Source organism: Seriola lalandi, unplaced genomic scaffold, assembly GCF_002814215.2.
Source record: "Seriola lalandi dorsalis isolate HSWRI2012SDOR001 ecotype SW California unplaced genomic scaffold, Sedor1 jcf7180002054896, whole genome shotgun sequence".
In the NCBI taxonomy this organism is placed as follows: Eukaryota; Metazoa; Chordata; class Actinopteri; order Carangiformes; family Carangidae; genus Seriola; species Seriola lalandi.
Window position 1 is genome coordinate 285271 of NW_019525448.1, and position 8077 is coordinate 293347.

Here is an 8077-nt window from a genome sequence, read left to right on the forward strand (position 1 = left end):
TATATATATATATATATATATATATATATATATATGTATGTGTGTGTGTGTGTGTGTGTGTTTGTGCATGTAATTGAGAACAGGAGAAACACTGACATACTGAGGAGGGTTAATATGTGCGAATGGTCAGCTCTAATTTTGTTACACGACTGATAGCAATGCTGGAAAATTCTTGATAAGTTTGGTCTGACATAGCAATCAAATTGAGTGTCAGTGTGTCTTTGATATAAAGTACACAACAATCAGTAAAGTTTACAAACCGACATCAGTCAAATCGCAATTAACAGATCTGTCAAAATCATGAATGAGACCAGCTGTACTGTTACTGCGTCAAACTGTGTACAACTCTAATTGCCACTGGCTTTGAGCATTTTTGTGTTTTTTTTCTCAAAGTCTTTCGTGATTTGTGTTAAATTGTGCGAGATTCCTCTCTAAACCCTGGTGATCAATCAAAACCTTTCGAAAACAAGCCTTGGGCTGCATATTCAGGAAAAACCCTGCTGTTTGAGAGCAGTGGAGGAGATGTTGAAGATGACTGTGTACGCTCCTCTCCTGGGTGAATTTATGATTAATCTAAGTTGTATCAACAAAGTCAATATTTTCCTCTGCACAAGCAACAAGCCAATTCACAATAACAGCTAACTGGGCTAATCTACGGCCCAAACAGATGTTGTCTGTGGCTTGATAGAGTGAGAGCAGAATCTGTCTGGAGCTCAGAAGCCTGCCAGATGCTTCTGTATCAACACCTCTTTTATCACCTGAAGAGAGTCATCCTGCCAACTATGACAGTAATTCCATCTGAGAGGGCCACACTGACAGAGCTATCCCATCATGGATGAGTGGGATTGACTGAGTGCGCGCATTTACATTTTGTAACATGCTTTCTGAGAATTCTCCCGGTTAGCGAGCACTGTCAGCCGATGTTTGGACTTCCTGAATTTATGCATTCAATAAAAAGAAGAGCAGCACATTCCTTCAGAGTTCTGTGCCAACCTGCATAACTGTATTTGCACATGGAAGCCTTGTTTCATGTGTAGGAGAACGGCAATAAATGGGCTGCCGTGATGGCAGGTTAATCCTCCCACATTAACACCCAAGCACACAATGATTTAAAATCAAACCTCCACATGCTTGCTGCTGGTAAAAGCAAAGGAAACAGTCAACACACAGCCTGATGACTTTCTGGGTTAGGCAAACAGAGTGTCGTATTTTAAGAAAAACTCCTGTTGTTTCACACTTGTCAGATTACACAAACAGTCATGACGTGTGTCTCATGCTATAATCAGCTAATCATGTGGCAACACTCAAAAGGCATATAGTGCAAGGAAGGTGCCAAAATGCAGCAGTGTGCTTTTAATAGCCCCGGGTGTTTAGGTAAGTTGACTTGTTCTGTGTTTTGTGGGAAGGATAAATGCCCCTGCACACTGTGGATGGATTTGGCAGCTGTTCATTACATCCACAACTGCAAATTAAAGTGTAGTAAACACCTTTATTTATTTATCATTGTTTATCCCCATCTTGTTCAGGAAAACATCAGTGTTTGCAAGTGTGTTTAAGGCATATCTGTTGTCTTGTGCATGTCATAACTTCACCACATGTGGGGATTTCTGTTGGTTCTTGTTTGCTGGAAAATCTTAATTTTTAAAAGGTTGATGATTTGAAATAAGAAATGCATCCGATTCTGTTTCCAGAAACAGACCTAGGAAGAAATCTATAATAACTGTAAATAAATCAGACAAAAGCATAAAACCAATGTCTTATTTACAATTTAGTGTCTTGTGCTAGATGATGGCTAGAAAATTATTATTATTATTAAAACTAGAGGTTTCCACCTATACTTTTCATGGCGATTGCAGGGATTATTATTCAATATGTTGGAGGAATTTTTTCGAATCAATTGGTCAATCAGAAGCAAATGTCTCAGATTACACCATGTTCCGACTTCATATTCAGTCATACTATTTTTGGATTCTGCTTTTTTTTTTTTTTTTGTACTGACAGTTTATTTGGGAACACCAAAAACAAATCCCATTCCACGTTTTCTCTTGAGCGCAACATGCCACAGCATAGTCCACAACTGTATGACGATTGCACCTTGAAGAGGAAAAATGTCTTTTGAAATAACAAACACTTGAAGCCAGTTCATTACTTGGGTGACACTGTTTCTTCCAAGGCAAGCCTCAACTCTTCATCATTATACAACTTTGCCCATTGCTCACCCGCAGAATATTTATTACCCTCACTGAAATCCACTTAGAGCAGACAGTATGCATTCCATAGTCGGTTGGCTGTGAGAACCAAGCAGTTTGTGAGGAATGCTTTACGCCAGCTGAAGAGATGTCACGTATGAAGCCACGCCTCCACTGCTTTCGATCACAAATAGATGACGCGGATTAATTAGTGCAGTCTTTCAAAGAGTACATTAGCTAAATGCTAATGTTATCAAGCTAACATGGTAACAATGACAACTCTAGCATGATGATGTTTAGCGGGTAAAGTATTTACAATGTTCACCACCTTAGTTCAACGTGTTAGCATGCTAACATCAACTCTAAACACAAAGTACAGCGGAGGCTGATGGGAATAGATCTTTGCAGGTATTTGGTTCTGAAATATGAGACAAATATACATTTTGAGCTGATTCGCACTAGAGCATAAGCCATCTCTAGATACGCTCATGTCTCTGCTGTAACACATTGTGAACAATCCATCTTTTGCTGATATTTCAATTTTTGCTCTCTCACTCTCATTTTGATTTGCATACTAATTCGGTTATCTCCAGAAGCTTTCGTTGTTTGCATAACCCATCTGATAGGGAGGGAACATGCCAGGGTGTGGACTGGGGAACGCACTTGCCTCAGGACCCCAGGGCTTCTAATCTGCACAAAGTACAGAAGAGAGAAAGACAGCTGCCCCACCATTCTCTGTAGACCTTTGTGTTCCTAACAACATTTAGCTGTCTTTGAAGTTTTGATTGGGGTCTGTAGGATAAATCGCAACAAATCCAGTTGTTTCAGACCACAAAGATCTGCATTCTCATCATGCATCTTTGAAATCATTTTGAGTCATCAGCTCCTGTGGGAACAAGTCTGAAGATAACCCATTCAGGAAGCCCATATTAGAGTCAATGAGGCAGAGTAGAACAAAAACACAGAAAACACAGCCCTGCAGGTAAAAATACTCATGTAAAGAGGAAGCTAGAAACTGGTTGAATAGACTGTCGTGCAAAAAAAGGGAAAAGGCAGTGCCGTTAAATGACGATGAAACAGGAAGAAAATGCAGCTTGAAGAACAACTCAGCCACCAGGTTCAGCCTGAGATTTTTAAGATGAGAGATAGACGCACTGTAGATACTTCGTCATTCAGACCAAACACAACCTCCTGTGTCAGGGGTGATATATCTGACCGAGCTGTCGAGGGTGAAAGATCTATTACCTCACACACAACAAGGTCACTTGATTTTAAAAGAGAGGGCTAACATAAAATAATAAACAAAATGTTTCTGGAGCTGAAACTTCAAAGCCTGATGGAGATTGACATACAGTAGATAGTCACAGTTGTGTATCTAGGTTTTGACTCTCAGGAACCTTTTGGGGCCACCCAGAACTATGTTTCACCAAACAAATGTCATCAAGGTAGATAAGCACCAAGCCAAAGTAAATAAGACTGTGTCACCATTTTTGCTTGTTTCTTTTCGGATGCAAAGTGCTTTACGGAAATGGGCTGTAACTCACTCACAAACGCACAAAGCCTCTCAGCCTCTTGTTGTTGTTTGTTTGTATTTTGTTTTTTGTTACCAACACTTACCTTTTATCAACACTATGTTGGGAGCTGCACTATAATTTCATTTTCTTGAATAATGACAATAAATCATATTCATTCATTCATTCATCCATAAGCAGGCTGTTAATTCTTTAGTAAGGGGGGCTCTTCATCATTAGATCGGTCAAACAGATGTCAGTGTGCCACCTGGCTATAGGAAAGTAAAGGTTAGAACTGGGGCCAGTTTCACAAAGATATCTCTGTAGTGTTATACCAGTCTTAATTTGGCTCATAAATCAGTTTAATGCAAGTAAGACTGTTTCACAAAAATAAATACAATTTTAAGCCCCCAAAAATTACACACCTTACCCCCAGGCTAACTCAGATCTAAGACTAATGTTACCATGGTAACAATCAGTGATACCTGTGCTGGCCAGTAGTACCCAACAACAACAAAAAAGGAAAACATGGCTCATAATTTGTTGTTTACTAACATTGTTATGGAAATAGCAATGCGAGGGGAAAGAGTTTTGAGAGATGGCAGTAACTGCCTCTCCTCCACTGCTGTCTCATCCAGACCGTCCACAGACAGGGTCAGTGAGAAAAATAAACGCCGACAGCACTATTTTATTCTGAAGGCCAAACTGTAGCGCTTGGTGACATGTAACTTGCCGGTAGCTTGCTTGCACATAAGCTGTATCGTTCAATTGTTAGCATAACGAAACCACCGTCACAAAGTAAACTTTTTGCTTTTGACTGCTGTGATTCAAACAATCGCTTGAGACATTATTGACCTAATGTTACCTGTGTTCTCTTGGCTGTTACTGGCGTCCGTCTGTCCCTCTCGCGAGGCTTCCGGTGGGCTGCTATCAGGGCCAACGCTGGCCGGTGTGTGTGTGGGATCCCCAGTCATTTCTTTCTTTGCCTCTTGTATCATATTTTTCAACCATGGGATTGACACTGTTTACTGTCGCTGCAATTTTTTTCTAAATTCAATTTTCTTTGTTATTGTTGCACTTCGCTGAATTTCCCAAGTAAAACTGGTGAATTGTTTCAGTGCACAAACATTATCTGCTGGGGTAAACGGAGGACAGCAGTTGGATGCCGTGACTCGGTCGGCCATTTTTTTTTATTTCGAAAAATGGCTTAATTTACCCAGAATTCATTTACCACAGTCCAATTTTTAGTCAAGAACTGCATTGTGCAAGGGATGAATTTAGACGTCTATCTGAACTCAGACTACCTGAGACTACCTTATATTTAAGTCTATCTTTGTGATGGCCCCATACAAATATAAAGAAATTAAAGGAATAGTTCCACATTTTGGGAAAATTGCTTTCTAGCTAAGAGTTACTGCCAACAGCTGGCTGTCTTAGCTTGTCTTATTTTAGCATGAAGACTGACCCATCAGCACATATAGAGCTCACTTATGATCCCTGTTAGCCTATGTCTGGTTTGATGTTTAATGTGTACTAAACATCTAGCTAAAAAGTGACATGTGGTTTTACTTGGTGTTATGTCACCTCCTGTCCAATTCCTTCAGACCACAAAGATCTGCATGTCCACCTCCTGAAGATAACCCATTTAGGACACGTAGACACAATTAGATTATTAAGTAGGTTATTTCTTTGCTATTTCTTTCACTGCTGATGTAATTTGAACACCAGCAGCACTGGCAGACAATGAGAGTTACAGCGAAAGCTTTTTGCCTTATGTAGCTCTGTTCTATATATGTGTATCTGTGTGATGTTTTACATTTAACAATTGTCTTCACGTTAACCTCCAGCCAGTATTACAGAAAATTCTCACTTAAGAATTTCAATTCATCTTGAGGATGTCAAACACAAAATGTTTTCTAATCTAATCTAATCTAATCCAGTTTTATCTAATCTAATAAATATAATATATAATTTTCTTTTGTAAAAATCAAATTAGCCAGAACATCAAGCACATGACTGCAAATGTTAATGATCTGTAGAAATGTCACATTTGCAGCTATGCAGTAAACAATATACATTTTTTTAATAGTTTTTTTCAATATTACCAAAGTTTCTACTTCACATATTCAACACACAATATAGAATTTAGTCAACATATTTCTATTTTGTTTCCTTTTGTTTTGGTTAGGACTCTCCTGTAGATGGTGGACACTGGCACGTCTGCATCTGCAGGTGTAAACTTCCCTTATTGAAGGTGAGCCAGGTTTGAGTGGAACTGCAGGTCCAGGGCTGCAGGTCTGAAACTGCTGGCAGTGCAGCTGTGCAACTGGATGATACTGGCTTACCATGGTTGTTTAAGAGGGTTTGCATCAATGATACAATGTCCTATTTTTAAGCTCTTTTGTAAACAGCACAAATTAACACTACACACTATAATATCGTCACCATTGCCAAGGAGTGTGTAACCCTGACCCACCATAACACTGGGTTTTGTCAACAATCTTTTATGTAGCTGTACCTTCATAATGTACCTCATGGAGAGGCCTTCATGCCCATGAAATACATGAATTAGAAAATTTAGGAGGGGCAGCTTATTTCATGTCAAACTACTTAACACGAGTAAAAAAAACAATCCTGTGTGTTCCAGCTTGTGCAGGCCATCATCAGTGTTCAGCATTTGAATCTGAGTACAATCAGGTGTTTTCAGGGTTCTGAGTAGATATACATCTGTAGGCTCTGGCCTCTGTGCAGGGCTTCATTTCCACTGAATTGTTGGCTCAGAGCTGCCCTCTGTGTGCATACCTGTGCTTGTGCATGAGTTTCTGCATGTGTGTGTGGTTCTTTGTGTGTGTGTGTGCGTGTGTGTGTGTGTGTGTGTGTGTGTGTGTGTGTGTGTGTTTTGCTGGCACCTTGTCTGCACCAAAACTTTTCAATCACTGAAATTGAGAGGAACACGGTGCAAACAGGACAGCAGAGGTAGACGTGTACATTTGGTGGCAGGATCCTTTGTCTTGCTGCACAATGTTCGGCTATATGTGAACATGTCATGCGTAAGACATTAAACAAAGCTTCATTGGATGCTAATGGAAATGTTCTCGTCTTCTACATTGAGCTGTGTCTCTCAACATTTTCCCTTGAGCAACAGAAAAGTGGATGGAATCAGCATTAAAGTAAATTTCCAGAATGGTCACATGACTTCTTACCTTTTTAGAGTCAGGATTTTGATCAAGGAATGCCTCCTGCTCATCTCTGATCAACTAAGTGCATAAAAAAGATGAGACTTCTCTTTTAAATCAGGCAGAAAGGAATGCACATGTACTCTCAGCTCGCCTTCGGGCCTTTGCTTGCACCAAACATGTTTCTGGAGTGCAGAAAAGAAGACTAATAGCACCTACTGGGGGCTCCCACATGCATACAACTGTATCATAAACTGCCATTATGACTCACCTTCAAGTTCTCTCTTAATAATGAATTAATATTTTTATGGTATCATATACAAATGATTAACAAGCTGCAAATAGTAACACTGGAACTGTGCTAATAAAAGGTTAGACTGAGTAAAATGGGCTGCAATCAGACTCTTCTCGTTTGATTTTTAGACTATTTTATTTTAATTTACTTGGCGATCGCTGTAATGTTATTGCCATAAATTACCCCATCATTAGTTATTCTCTATGAAGATTTGATACTAATCTCACAAAATGCTGATTCTTTTTCCAGAGCTGACTTTATAATCCTATAATGAATCTGTCCTTTAATTTTAAAGTCAAGCGAAGTACTGTCATTCTCTTGTTGTGTGTGTGGGAACAAATGCATACAAGTGGGGGCATGAGTGTGTCTGTGCACTTTCACTAACTTTTCGAACATAGCTGCCATGCAGCTGCTGCGCTTCGGCTGTTTTTTCTGCGCGAAATCCTGACCCACCAAGAAGATGCCCACAAAATTGTACTTAACACAGGCTTTTTCTGGTGAACTCAGCCCTAACCAAAACATTCACAGTTCAATAGATCCTCTTGGAAAAGCTGTAAGTGAGATAGAGAGAGGCACGCAACTTTCCCGGCACTGTCGCAGCTTTAATGAGCCTTCACTCCTTAAGCTTCCCGGAGAGAGAGAAAAAAAATCAAATGAAAGACTACCTTCATGAAACAAAGACTAAGGTTTTCAAATTCTCCCATTAAAGACTCTCAACCATGATCCATTTCCCAAGCCACCTGATTCATCAGCTACTAAATGATGCCAAAACAAAGGGGTGTATCACACACATACACACAGTCAATTAAAAATACCCTGTGTTCATGGGAATAATTGGAATATTGAAAATAACAGGGATACAACTTAGTATTTTGTGTTTTCTTGTGTTCTTAGAGTTAGATCAAT